Source organism: Drosophila miranda, chromosome XR, assembly GCF_003369915.1.
Source record: "Drosophila miranda strain MSH22 chromosome XR, D.miranda_PacBio2.1, whole genome shotgun sequence".
Lineage (NCBI taxonomy): Eukaryota > Metazoa > Arthropoda > Insecta > Diptera > Drosophilidae > Drosophila > Drosophila miranda.
The window spans coordinates 45,348,685-45,362,290 of NC_046674.1; the positions used below are offsets into that span (position 1 = coordinate 45,348,685).

General features: G+C 38.8%; 1 protein-coding gene across 5 annotated transcripts in view; it reads right to left on the bottom strand.

The window, feature by feature from the left end:
- The window catches only part of LOC117186459, a 344,253-nt gene that overhangs the window by 140,769 nt on the left and 189,878 nt on the right, over positions 1-13,606 (bottom strand). The gene's annotated exons all lie outside the window — the stretch shown is intronic.

Below are 13,606 nucleotides of genomic sequence, written 5' to 3' on the forward strand. Positions count from 1 at the left end.
ATGGCTCGCGTAGGCTACCTGAACGTGTCCGCTTTCCGCTGCTTTCGTAAAGCCGAGTTTGCGAAGCTTAACAACCTCATTAGGGATTTTGAATGGCTAAAACATTTTTTACAATGCTCTTGGCACATTTTTTGATTCTTGTGTCCCGCTTTATTGTCCGATTAGATCTGGAAAACCACAAAGGTTTACCAAGAGTTATCCAGTCTAAAAAACTTAACATCAAGACTTTATACAAAATTTAAAGAATTTGGTTCTCCTACTTCGCACTCTCGCTATGTAATAGCTCGTTCCAAATTTTCAGTTCTTATAGCTCAATGCTATAATATGCAGGATACGATGAAGGATACGTTTTTCTCAGGACCCAAAATAGTTGTACAGCTTTGTAAGCGCAGAACGTCCGCACACCCATCCTCGCTTTCATTTTGTAATACGTTGGCAAATAATAATAAATAATAATAACAAACAAATAATTTTTCCAAACCACCTATTTTGAGGAAAGGTGCTACTCTCTGGTCATCCGTACCCATACGGTTTACCGAGGTCGAACGGCATTTTCAGTCACTTGTTAAATGAATGTTCTCTACTTTATGATCTTCGACTGGTTAAGCCGGTGTTTTCACCGGGTCCAGACGGGGTTTCAGGTTGTGTACTCAGGTACTGCGCCGAGACACTGTGTGGACCCTTGCTTAAACTATTCACCCTGTCCATTGATTCCTCTTGCTTCCCCCCGATCTGGAAGGAATCGTTTATAATTCCTCTCCATAAACAAGGTAGCAAGTCTGACGCAAAAAATTATAGAGGTATAGCAAAGTTATCCGCCATTCCTAATATTTTTGAGAAGTTTTTAACTCCGCACTTGCAACAACTTTGCAAGTCACTTATATCTCCCACTCAGCATGGATTTATAAGGCGGCGATCAACTACCACGAACTTGTTAGAGTTTAGCTCTTACATTATTAAAGGCTTTCAAGGTAACTTACAGACGGATGTAATTTACACCGACGTTAGTAAAGCATTCGACTCTGTAACCCATTCCCTTCTAGCGCATAAACTTGACCTTTTAGGGTTTCCGCCCAACCTTCTGAGATGGATTTATAGCTATCTTAGTTCTAGTTTTCAAAGAATCCTCTTCAAAAACTTCCTCTCTTCACCAGTCAAGGTTTCTTCGGGAGTACCACAGGGTAGCCATCTAGGCCCCTTACTCTTCACTCTCTTTTCTAATGACTTGCTTTCGGTATTAACATATTCTCGAGTACTTATGTATGCGTATGATGTTAAACTCTGTGTCCAGTATAAAGACATATCATTTCATTCTCGCTTGCAATCCGATCTTAATAACTTTCAGTCATGCTGTTGTGCACCTTACACCTTAATGCCTCGAAATGCAAAGTTATGACATTTCACCGTTCTAGCCCTGTTTGAGATGCCAAGCTTTTTTGGCACCTACATATGTGTTTCAAAAATGAAAAGAGATTTTGGGTTAAACTTTATAATTCGTATTTAATCTTGGTGGCTTAGCGGAAGCCGATTGCTTGCTATTGCCAGATAAACTTTATGCGAGATCGATATGCAACCAATGCGCAGAGGGGTTAGCATAGAACTAAACTATAGACGACGGCGTTAGATCAAAGTGATTGCCGAAGTGGCGGCAGCAGATCAAAGTAGTTGCCGAATACAATAATAATGTTAAAGTTACGGTTATTCTTCAGCGGCCGGCCCGAACAAGCCCCTTGTTGGCTCCCTATACCCTATTTGGTGGTTTTCTTGAGAGAATTAACCTGGTGGCTGAGCTTGGTGTTATGTTAGACCCCAAGTTAAAGTTTTCTAAACACATTTCTACCATGGTAAATAAGGCCATGGGCGTGCCTGGGTTTACAAAGAGGTGTTCAAAGGAATTTGACGACCCTTATATAACAAAGACTCTCTATGCCTCGTTTGTTCGTCCGATCTTAGAATACGGCTCCTGTGTATGGTGCCCTCAGTACAAAGTACACCAGGACCGTATAGAATCAGTACAGAAAAACTTTTTACTCTTTGCTGTGCGGGGCCTTAACTTGGATGCGGGTGTGAGACTCTCATCTTACTCTAGTAGACTGCTATTAGTAAACCTCCCATTCTTAGTTAACCGTAGAAAAATGCGTGGTGTGATCAGGGTGACATAGTAGTTTTTGTGGTATTTGTATTTTGAATACATGCCTAGTTCTCTTTGTAACTTTAGTCCTAATTTTCCTCGAAAAAACCAGCCTCCTGCTGGTTTCAGACGGGCCACTTGACGGTGCAGTAATTACGTCGCCTCTTGCAAGATGCAGTCATTGCATGTCAACGTCCAAGAATAAGTTACATTTGCAAGGAAATGGAGAATGTGGAAAAAAACGAGTGCAAAATATAAAATGAGCGTATAGAAAGAAGCGAGCGTCAAACAGATAGCGAAGAAGAAATAGAAAATGAGTGTTTAGGAGAAAATGAGTGTGGAATAGAGAATGAGTGCTTAGAAGAATATGAGTGTGAAATAATAAATGGGGACGGTAGGCAAGGTAGAAAATGAGTGCTCTGCAATGGTTGAATGTCTGGAAGACAGTGATACCTGCGAGAGCGTAACAGCCAATTTCAACGAACTACCAAGCCAGTATCCAGACAAAGAAAACGATCGGGAGTTGAAAATAGGGACAGATTGTAGCCAAGAACTCGCAGGACGACTTAAATACATGTTTAGGACAGCGTATGTAAACGCAGAAAGACCAAACGTACCAAAAAACAAGTGGGAAATGAAATTGAATTTCGAACACGAAAAACCGTTTCATTGTCCGCCTAAAAGGCTTTCATATAGCGAAAAATCTCTAGTACAGAAAATGAAAGACGACTACACAGAGAAAGGTTACATCAGAACCAGTGAGTCAGAATACGTGTCACCTATAGTACTGGTAAAAAAGAATTCGGGAGAGTAGAGACTGTGCGTCGACTATCGCACACTTAACAAATGAATGGTAAAGGACAATTACCCAACACCTCTCATAGACGACCTGCTAGATAAACTGTCAAGGAAAAGACTTTTTACCAAGTTAGACTTGAAAAATGGATACTTCCACGTATTTATGCATAAAGATTCAATAAAATACACATCGTTCACGACTCCCATGGGACAATACGAATGGTTAAGGTTGCCGTTCGGGTTACGTAGTGCATCCGCGGTGTTCCAAAGATTTCCGAACAAAATTTTCGCAGACATGGTAAAGAAAGACATGGTTATAATATAAATGGACGATAGTCACATGGAAATTTTACAAGAAGTGATGAGACGATTGGTACCGCATAAACTTGAATTAAGGATAGATAAATGCGAATTCTTCCAGTCAGAAGTTAATTACCTGAGTTATTCCATACCGGGTAATGGAATTAAACCAGATACGAAGGGACTACAAGCAGTGAAAGGGTTCCCAGTCCCTACGAAAACGAATGAAGTGCAGAGTTTCTTAGGGTTATGTTCTTACTTTAGACGGTTCGTAAAAGATTTTTCTACGAAAGCTAAACCACTTTATGATTTGGTCAAAAATTCGGAATCACAGAACTAGAATGTTTCGAACAACTGAATAGTAATTTGTTGGAAGCACCGATATTGGCACTTTACAATCCCAAAGATCAGAGTTAGATTGCGATGCAAGTTCGTTAGGTTTCGGGTAAATTCTAATGCAGAAGGGTGATGGCAGAATTCACCCAGTGTTCTATTTATCCAAGCGAACAACAGTTACCGAAAGCAAAATACCACAGCTTTGAACTAGAAACACTAGCGATAATTTATGCACTACAACGGTTTAGAGTATACGTGCAGGGCATACCCTTCAAAATAGTGACACTGCATCGCGCTAACTATGACACTAAACAAAAAAGAACTCAATCCATGCATCGCACGCTGGGCGTTAGAGTTACAAAATGATGACTACAAATTAGAACACAGGTCAGGAAGCAGAATGCAACACGTAGATGCGCTAAGTAGAGCCATTCAGATACTTACGGTAGACACAAACACCTTTTAAGAAAATTTAATAATATGCCAAAACAGAGATAACAGAGATAATGGAGCTGAGACAAACGTTGCAGAAATCAGAACACAAACATTATGAGATGAGAAACGGAATAATATACAGGAAAAAAGATAATACTATCCTATTCTGCGTACCCGAGGAAATGGAAGGCCACGTACTCCATAAGTACCACGATGAACTAGGGCACATCGGATAGACCGACGCTATATCAAAAAGCTAATGGATCTCAAACGTTGGGTATAAAGCCAAGCGACACATAGAAAACTGTCTAAAATGCATAGGGTACTCAGACAAGCACGGAAAAGAGGAAGGGTTTTTACACAACATACCAAAAGGATCGGGACCATTCGAGATGGTACATATCGACCATTTCGGGCCAGTCGACAAAAGCAGGGCCAACAAACATGTTTTAGTAGTAATAGACGCGTTCACCAAATTCGTAAGACTTTATACGACCAAAACCACTAGCACGAAGGAAGCAGTGATTGCAATGAAAGATTATTTCCGAGCTTACAGTAGACCCAGATGCATTGTGCCAGACAGAGGAAGCTGTTTCACGTCAAATGAGTTTGAAGAATTCTTAGTACAGAGCAATGTTAAACACGTTAAGATAGCAACAGGGTCGCCACACGCCAACGGGCAGGTAGAAAGGGTGTACAGAAGTTTGGGGCCCATGATTGCAAAGCTTGTTGACCCGGAAAAAGGATTACATTGGGATATGGTAGTAGAAACAGCAGAACACGCGATGAACAACACAATTCAAAGAACAATTAATGAACACCCGAGTCGAATGTTGTTTGGGGTCGTACAAAAAGGAAAGGTGTCAGATGTACTAAAAGATCATCTAGAAGAACTAACCGAAAGCGGGCAGCAAGGGATCTAGAAAAGATTAGAGCAGTAGCAGGCACTCATCAAGAAAAAAACAGTCTTCTAACAAACAAGCAGCAGATTCAGATTCAAGCAGGAGCCTCACGTGTACGTAGATAATGATCTAGTTATGGTGAAAAAGTTCGACACTCATATAGGGACGTCTAAAAAGCTTATCCCGAAGATCAAAGGACCTTATAAGATATCAAAGGTGTAAAAAAATGATAGGTATTTGCTAGAAGATGTAGAGGGGTTTCAACAATCAAGGATCCCGTATAAAGGAGTTTGGGCGGTGGCGAATATGAAGCCGTGGATAGAAAATGGTAATAATGCAAATGTCACAGGAAATCAATATAAAGAAAATGATTGTAATACGTAATTCTAGAATGTTAAGAGTAAACCACATCCAACTGTATTAAATCAATCTGTCTAGAAACGAACTTAAATGTAAGGAGTTCAGGAGCACTCCGGTCAAGATGTCCGAATTGTAGCAAGGTAATAATTAGTGAGGCATTCAAATAGTATTTAAAATAGCATATAGCGCGCGTTGGTATTTACCGCACCATCGATACACTCGGCGGAAAATACCAATAGTAAGATATCGGATAAGAAACATGGAGAGTGTAAGGCAACACATATTAACCCTAACCAACCCCATATTAGCCCTTACCGATATTAACCCTAACCGATCCCGATATTATACTGCGATAAGTTTTATGCGATATGATACTGCGATAAGTTTTATGCGATATTATTCTGCGATATGATACAGCGATAAGTTTTGTGCGATATTACTCTGCGATATGATACTGCGATAAGTCTGAGGCGATGATTTCGACAATCGACAAGAAGAGAGAAAAGACGTGAAATAAAGAAGTTAATAAAAACTAAACGAAGAACTGCGCCACAACTTCAGAAGTGGGATACGCAATCCAAAGCAACTTTAAAAACGCCTACAGTTACTCAAATTTTAAACAAAGTCATTATGAACCCCGCTGCCATTGAGAAGCAGCAGCTGTTGGACTGGATAGACGGGCAAGGAATTGCGCACTCGAGCAATGCAACTTTGCGGCAGCTGCAGAAACTCGCGTACGAAAATGGTTATGTCCCTGATCGTCCAACCAGCCCTGTAGTTCCGACCAAATTTAACGCTTCAGCCGAAAACGACTCCGAAATTCCAGCCGACCCCAACCTCAATTTGGAAAACGACGCCGACACGCTGGCGGCGGTGGTCGGCAAGGCACGCATACCAGAAGAAGAAGAGTTAGATGCCGCCATTAGAATATTACAAAAAAGGGCTTTGCTCAAAAAACTAATGGCGGAAAGCAGCAGCGTCAAAGAAGTGATCCGAGCAATGGTCACATTCTCGAATCCGAGGGACCAAGACGCTGGGTTGTGGATTACGAAATTAGAGCGTGCTTGTTCAGCTGTTGATGAAAGTGACGCCTACAAGCTACGATGCGCACGCTTATTAATGGCACCAAATACAGAGGCAGACACATTTATGCGGCTCGACACTTCAGAAAATTATGACCAATTTAAAACCAACTTTCTGAAAACATTTGATAAGGCATGTTCGACAACCTAATTAGTGATGCAACTTCAGAGAACTTTCTACATTCCTGCAAAAACATCCGTTATGGGGTACATTTTGCAGATGCAAGAGTTGGCGTTGCGTGCAAGTGTATGTGAGATTGAAGCAGTCCACTTTATCATCGACGGTTTCCGTGACACGTCGCCAGCCATTGCCTTGCTGTATGGAGCGAAGACTATCAATGAGCTTGAGGAATTATCTCATCGATATGCGGACTTAAGAGCAAAAAACAAACCAAAGTGGAACTCATCGACTATCTCTTCAGCTTCAACTTCAGCTTTAACTTCAGCTTCAACTCCAGCTTCAGCACAATCTTCATTAACATCGAATGGTGAGATGCGATGCTACAATTGTTCGTTGTTTGGACACTACGCTTCAGATTGCAAGGCTCCCAAACGTGCGAAGGGGTCCTGCTTCCGTTGCGGCGCTCTCAGCCACACTATAAAGACGTGCCCGGAGCAAAAGTACACCAAATCAGCAATGGAACCGAAAACTCCCAGAGATGAAGACAGTGACGAATACCCATTTGTTCCGATATTTGACCAGGTAGGAGTATATTGTTACACTGATCCAAAACGCAAAACTTATAAACATATTCTTTCCGCTATGTTCGACACGGGCAGCGCCGTTAATATTGTGAGAGCTTCAACATTACGATTCCAAAACATCAAAAAATACACTCTTTTACCATTGAACCTCCGTAGTGTCAGCGGCTCACTTCTTTTCACTTACGGAAAAATTTACTTACACATAAGCTATCATGACATTGAAAATATGATTTTGTTTTACATTATGCCAGATGAATACATGTCAGAAGATTTGCTATTGGGTAGACCCTTTTTGAAGAAGTATAAGTTAAAATTATCATTTTATAAACATCATAAGCCCGAGACAAATAAAATTGAAAATTTAAGTTTCAAATGAAGTGAAAAAAAAAACATTTCGCCTAGCATGATTGTTTCCAACGATATAGCCTTAGATCAACTAACTCCCACGCATCCGGTTGACACTGCTAATAGTTATGAACCCCTTGAAAAATCAAAAACACCAATTAATAATTCAGAAACATTAGGCCATAGATTAGACAAAATAGGGAATGGGACAGCAGGTAGCATTAAAAAAAACCCCCGAATAACAGTGAACTTCCGATAAGTAATGCGCTTCTAGATGTAATTGAGCAAACTTCCGATATTCAGAATATTTACAATATAGAACAAATTGACATTGAGGATTACAATATTGATTACAAACTTAGTGAAAACTCGCGTAGTGAAATCCGAACACTAATTGAATTAAATTATTTAGACCTGCCCAACATACCAGTCATTGAACATAATTATGAAATGAAGATAAAAATTATGTCACAGGCCCCAATATATTCAACACCAAGAAAGCTTTCATATCATGACAAAAGAGTAGTTGACAAACTTATTGAAGAATTGCTGGCTGAAGGCCATATCAGACCAAATGATTCCCCTTATACCTCTGCAATTGTACTTGTAAAAAAAAATCAGGTGAGAAAAGGCTGTGCGTTGATTATAGACAATTGAATAAGATAACAGTAAGGGATGGGTACCCATTGGCACTTATAAATAATTGCATAGAGAGAATGGAAGGTAATAAGTATTTCTCCCTTCTGGATCTGAAAAGTAGTTTCCACCAGGTGAAGGTGGCAGAGAATTCAATTCAATTTACATCTTTTGTGACACCAAACGTACAACACGAATATCTTAGCATGCCATTCGGATTGCGAAACGCATCAGCTGTCTTTCAACGATTTGTAAACAATATATTCGGCCATTAATAAAACAAGGAAATGTAGTTGTATACATGGACGACATTGCAATCGGAACCAAAACTATAGAAGAACACTTTGTTGTCTTAAGTAAAGTATTACACCTCCTAGCAGAATATAGATTAGAAATTAAGTTAAGCAAGCGTCTGTTTTGTTACACTAGTATAGAATTTTTGGGATTCACATTAAGCAAGGATGGAATTAAGCCGAATAATGATCACATCACGACAATTAAGCACCTTCCGAAACCTACTACTTTTCTTACTTCAGGAGATGCATTCCAGGTTACTCGAAAGTTACCAAAACCATTGCAAGCTCTGACAAAAACTATAGGGAAATTTGAGTTAGATGACAAATGTGTAACAATATTTAATTATCTCTGTGAGAGACTGGCCTCAGCACCAGTTCTAGCCCTGTATAGTCCGACTAAGGAAACAGAACTGCATTGTGACGCTAGTGCCGAAGGGTTTGGAGGAATTTTATTACAAAAAAAGGATGATAACAAATTTCATCCAATCTCATATTTTTCTCAAGCAACAACGCCAGCAGAAAGTAGGTATCATAGTTATGAATTAGAAACTCTAGCCATAATCTACTCATTGAATAAATTTAAGATTTACCTTGAAGGAATACCTTTCCGAATAATAACCGATTGTAATGCCCTTACTCTAACCTTATGTAAGAAAACTGTAAATTCAAAAATTGCTAGATGGGCCCTTGAACTTGAAAATTATGACTACACAGTGAATCATCGAAGTGGTAAACACATGCCCCATGTCGATGGCTTAAGTAGATACCCCACAATAAGTCCAGAATTCAGTTACGACCCAAAAGTTTCAGTTCAGGAAAACAATAATAAGGATCGAATAGTTTCAGTTATAGATATAGATGACATCAATGTTCAGCTTCAGGTTACGCAAAATAGAGATAGCACTATAATTCAGCTAAAGAATAAGTTAGAGAGAGAACCAGTGAAAAATTTTGTATTGGAAGATGGTATTGTTTATAGAAAAGATGCTGATTTCGAATTGCTTTATGTCCCGTCAGAAATGGAAAATAATTTAATAAGAACTATTCACGAAAAATTGTGCCATTTGGGAGTTGAAAAATGTGTAACCGAAATTAAGAAACATTATTGGTTTCCGAATATGACCGCAAAAGTTGACAGTTTTATAAAAATTGCATTAAGTGTATGACATTTAGCCTTCCGTCCCATTCCAACAATCGCTCATTGCATAATATACCGAAAAGACCAATTCCATTCGACACATTGCATATTGACCGTTTCGGACCCCTCCCCTCAGTCATTAATAAAAAGAAACACATATTGGTAGTCATTGATGGGTTCACAAAGTTTGTTAAATTGTATTCTGCAAACACAACTAGTACTAAGGAAGTTTGCGCATGCTTAACGAAATATTTTGAAAATTATAGCAGACCTAGGAGAATTGTCAGTGATAGGGGCTCATGTTTCACATCGTTGGAATTCAGTGAGTTTATGCTAAGTAACAACATTGAACATGTTAGAGCAGCAACTGCCTCACCACAGGCAAATGGGCAAATGGAGAGAGTAAATAGAACAATGAAATGTATTTTAGCAAAGATAACTGAACCATTGCTACATTCAGATTGGTGTAAACTACTCACAAAAGCGGAATATGCAATAAACAATTCAAAACATTCGGTTACTGGGGAAGTACCATCGGTGGTACTTTTCGGTGTTCAGCAAGAGGCTGTGATATTGACGCTTTAACGGAATTTCTAGAAGACAAAACTAATTCAAAACCAAATAGAGACTTAATAGCAATTCGGAAAGGAGTATTAGATAAAATAACTGAAAACCAAACTAAGATAAAACACTATTATGATAAAAACATTAAAAAACATATAGAATTTAAAGAAGAAGACTTTGTTCTCGTACGAAACGTTGACACTACGATAGGTACAAATAAGAAATTTATACCAAAATTTAAAGGACCATACATTATCAAAAAAAATTTACCAAATGATCGATATGTTATAACTGACATTGATAATTGTCAAGTATCTCAGGTTCCGTATGACGGTGTAATAGAAGCCTGTCGACTTCGGAAATATGTAAATTGGCGTGATCAGTGTAGAACTATCTCCTACTAATCTGTATTTTATAATTTTAGCCTGGTAGATAACAAAAGTAACCAATTGTAAGGATCGAGGGCGATCCATTTGTCAGGATGGCCGAGCTGTAAGGCAACACATATTAACCCTAACCAACCCCATATTAGCCCTTACCGATATTATCCCTAGCCGATCCCGATATTATACTGCGATAAGTTTTATGCGATATTATTCTGCGATATGATACTGCGATAAGTTTTATGCGATATTATTCTGCGATATGATATTGCGATAAGTTTTGTGCGATATGATACTACGATAAGTCTGAGGCGATGATTTCGACGATCGACAAGAAGAGAAAAAAGACGTGAAATAAAGAAGTTAATAAAAACTAAACGAAGAACTGCGCCACAAGAGTGAAGTAAGGTCACTTTGTAAATGGCGATCGTGAGAGACAGACGCGCAGCTAATAAGAAGTTATATTAAATCGCCGGGCTTGTGTTTTTATACATAGACAGTTCACCCACACGCCGATATTGGTCACTACAATTCCCGGGTTAGATGGCCTACACAACAATAGTCAGACTACATAATATCCATTCGTTACAATAACAATTGGCACATGTTATTCATTGTGTTTCTGCACTTCGGCACTGAAACTTATCTTATCCGACTTGCGATGCAGTTTGTCAGCAAATGCAATCAAACAAATTATATTTTTAAAACTTAGCAAATCACAACTTATGATTTACTCTATGCTTTGTTTTTTTTTTATTTTTTGGTTGCTTTTCCCTACGCGCTTAATAGTTGTATCGCTATTTCTCATCGTTCGTCGTCTGACGAGAGCTGCGAGGGATTCTCGTCTGCATAGCAGAAAACACATCTTAATCGATCATCACCTGCAATCGCAAGTTCCGTCGTCTGACACAGTGGCCTGTCTACCTAATATTACAAATTGCTACAAACCGTATTTCACTCTTGTTTTGTATCGCTTAAACACGACATCGGGTTCTTAGTAATTTTCTCATTGAAGGACCACATCAGCCTTCACGAAAATAAAAAATATTTAAATACTATACCTTATCGCAATCGAATCTACGCTACTGAAGAAGCTCAATAGCTCAATCCCCTGAAGTCATAAAAAACATAAACAATTATAACAAACAATAATTCGTTGGCTAATTCGCGTAAAACCATGATTATTCAGCTTGGCGGTTGTGCACAAGTAAGGGTTCACGCGTTATCCACTTCGAATGCTGCGATCGATTGTGTAGGTCATTTCAAACTTTTTAAGTTTATTTTTAATGCTATTAATCTCTACGTCTCTAAAACAAGTTGTTCACACATGACCATGGTTACGATTTTACTAATGGTACGAGTAGACCTAAGTAAATAGTAAGCCATAAGGCGCCAAGATTTTGAGTGGAAATGTACTGCTGACCTAAGCAAATTTGCAACAGGCAGCAGGATGCATCTATAAATGAATGATTAGATAATGCATAGTATGGGGAATAACCCATAGGATATCTTCAGACCTAAGTAAATATTCTAAGCATCAAAAACTGTTTATAAACCGCACATTTTTACTTAATAAAACCAGTACTTATCAAAAACTCAAAATCGGAAAATTTATTTGGGTAGAAATCCTTCCTCCAGTAAAAATAGCTCGAGTGGGCATTTTTGATATCGCCTTACAATCGGTCCAATGGTTACACACGTCCGGTAGATCAAAAAAAGCCACCATCAACACAAAAATCTTAGTGTTGATTACGCACGGCGCTAGGGAAGTTACGTGGGGGTTTGAGGAATCCACCCCGATAGGCCTACTGGTCTAAGAGGTGATCAGTAGGAACTGATAATTTGCTTTTCTACTTGTACGATTAGTAGAAATCTTAACCATGTTCATGTATGAACATTCTGTAAAGGGCCTCACGTGAGGGACTACCTCTGTTTTGCACGTTTATCTTATTATTGCAGACGGATCATATTGGAGAAGCGCAATACAATGCCTATATTATAGCACTACATTTATAATGCAGAGTTGGCATTGCCTGCCGGAGTTGAAGCTTGAAGTTGAAGCACGTTTTGGAGCATGTTATTTTCCATAATTGACAAGGATCTAACGAATGTGGAGCAGCATCTACGATCCTGCTTGAATCACTAGAATTGGGCCAGGCCAGCTATCCCATCACGCTAGATTAGCTTAAGAAACGATTCTACAACAATGTTTAGATACCGTAATTGCTAATCTGCGAGCTCTAAAGATTTTCGGGACAAAAGAGCAGGTGGCTGACTGCATTGTGATAAACAGCATGCTGCAGAGGGTGGGCAGTGGGCATGCATGGATCCTCCCACGGGAGGGAGTAAATTTTTGTACTTTCCCTTCTATTGCATATCAATTTATTTTGTGTACCTTGGTCATTGCACTGAGCTAACGTAACGAAATCGTACCATTACCTTTGCTCGCTTAGTATCATGCTCTTATTTAATTATCTATGCTCGCTCTTGTTGTATTTGCTTTCCTACGGCGTCGCTAAGCCTGTGCCTGCTCTTTTAGTTACTGCTTGATATAGCCAATTGGATTGGCTAGCTTGCTGCAACTGAGTGTATAAATCGCTTAACTTATATTGTGGAAGGATCTGGCATCTTCGGCCACTATCCACATACAAATTACATACAATTAAAATTAGAACGCTTTTAAAATCAATAATTTGCGAAATTATTAAACTATTATAGTGAAAAAAAAAAGATTGTGGTCTTAACAATTAATATTTTGCTTGCTAGTAAGTGCTACATATAGTACTGCAAAAGAATGTGCAAAAAATAATTGAATATGATATAAAATAGTAGGATACTTAATATTCGTCCTTGAAGGACATGCGATGTATCATTTGAAAGGTATTTGAATTATAGCTCAAAAATGTATGGTAATTCACCACTTGGTTAAAATGATAATCAATTTAAGTTTTATTTTTGATTTTTTAAATGAAAGTTTCGGAATAACTGTTATTTGTAGTTTTTAAAAAATCAAATCAAAATCAATTTTTATACCCGATACTCAAAATGAGTATTGGGGTATATTAGATTTGTGGTGAAAATGGATGTGTGTAACGTCCAGAAGTAAGCGTTTCCGACCCCATAAAGTATATATATTCTTGATCAGCATCAATAGCCGAGTCGATTGAGCCATGTCTGTCTGTCTGTCCGTCCGTC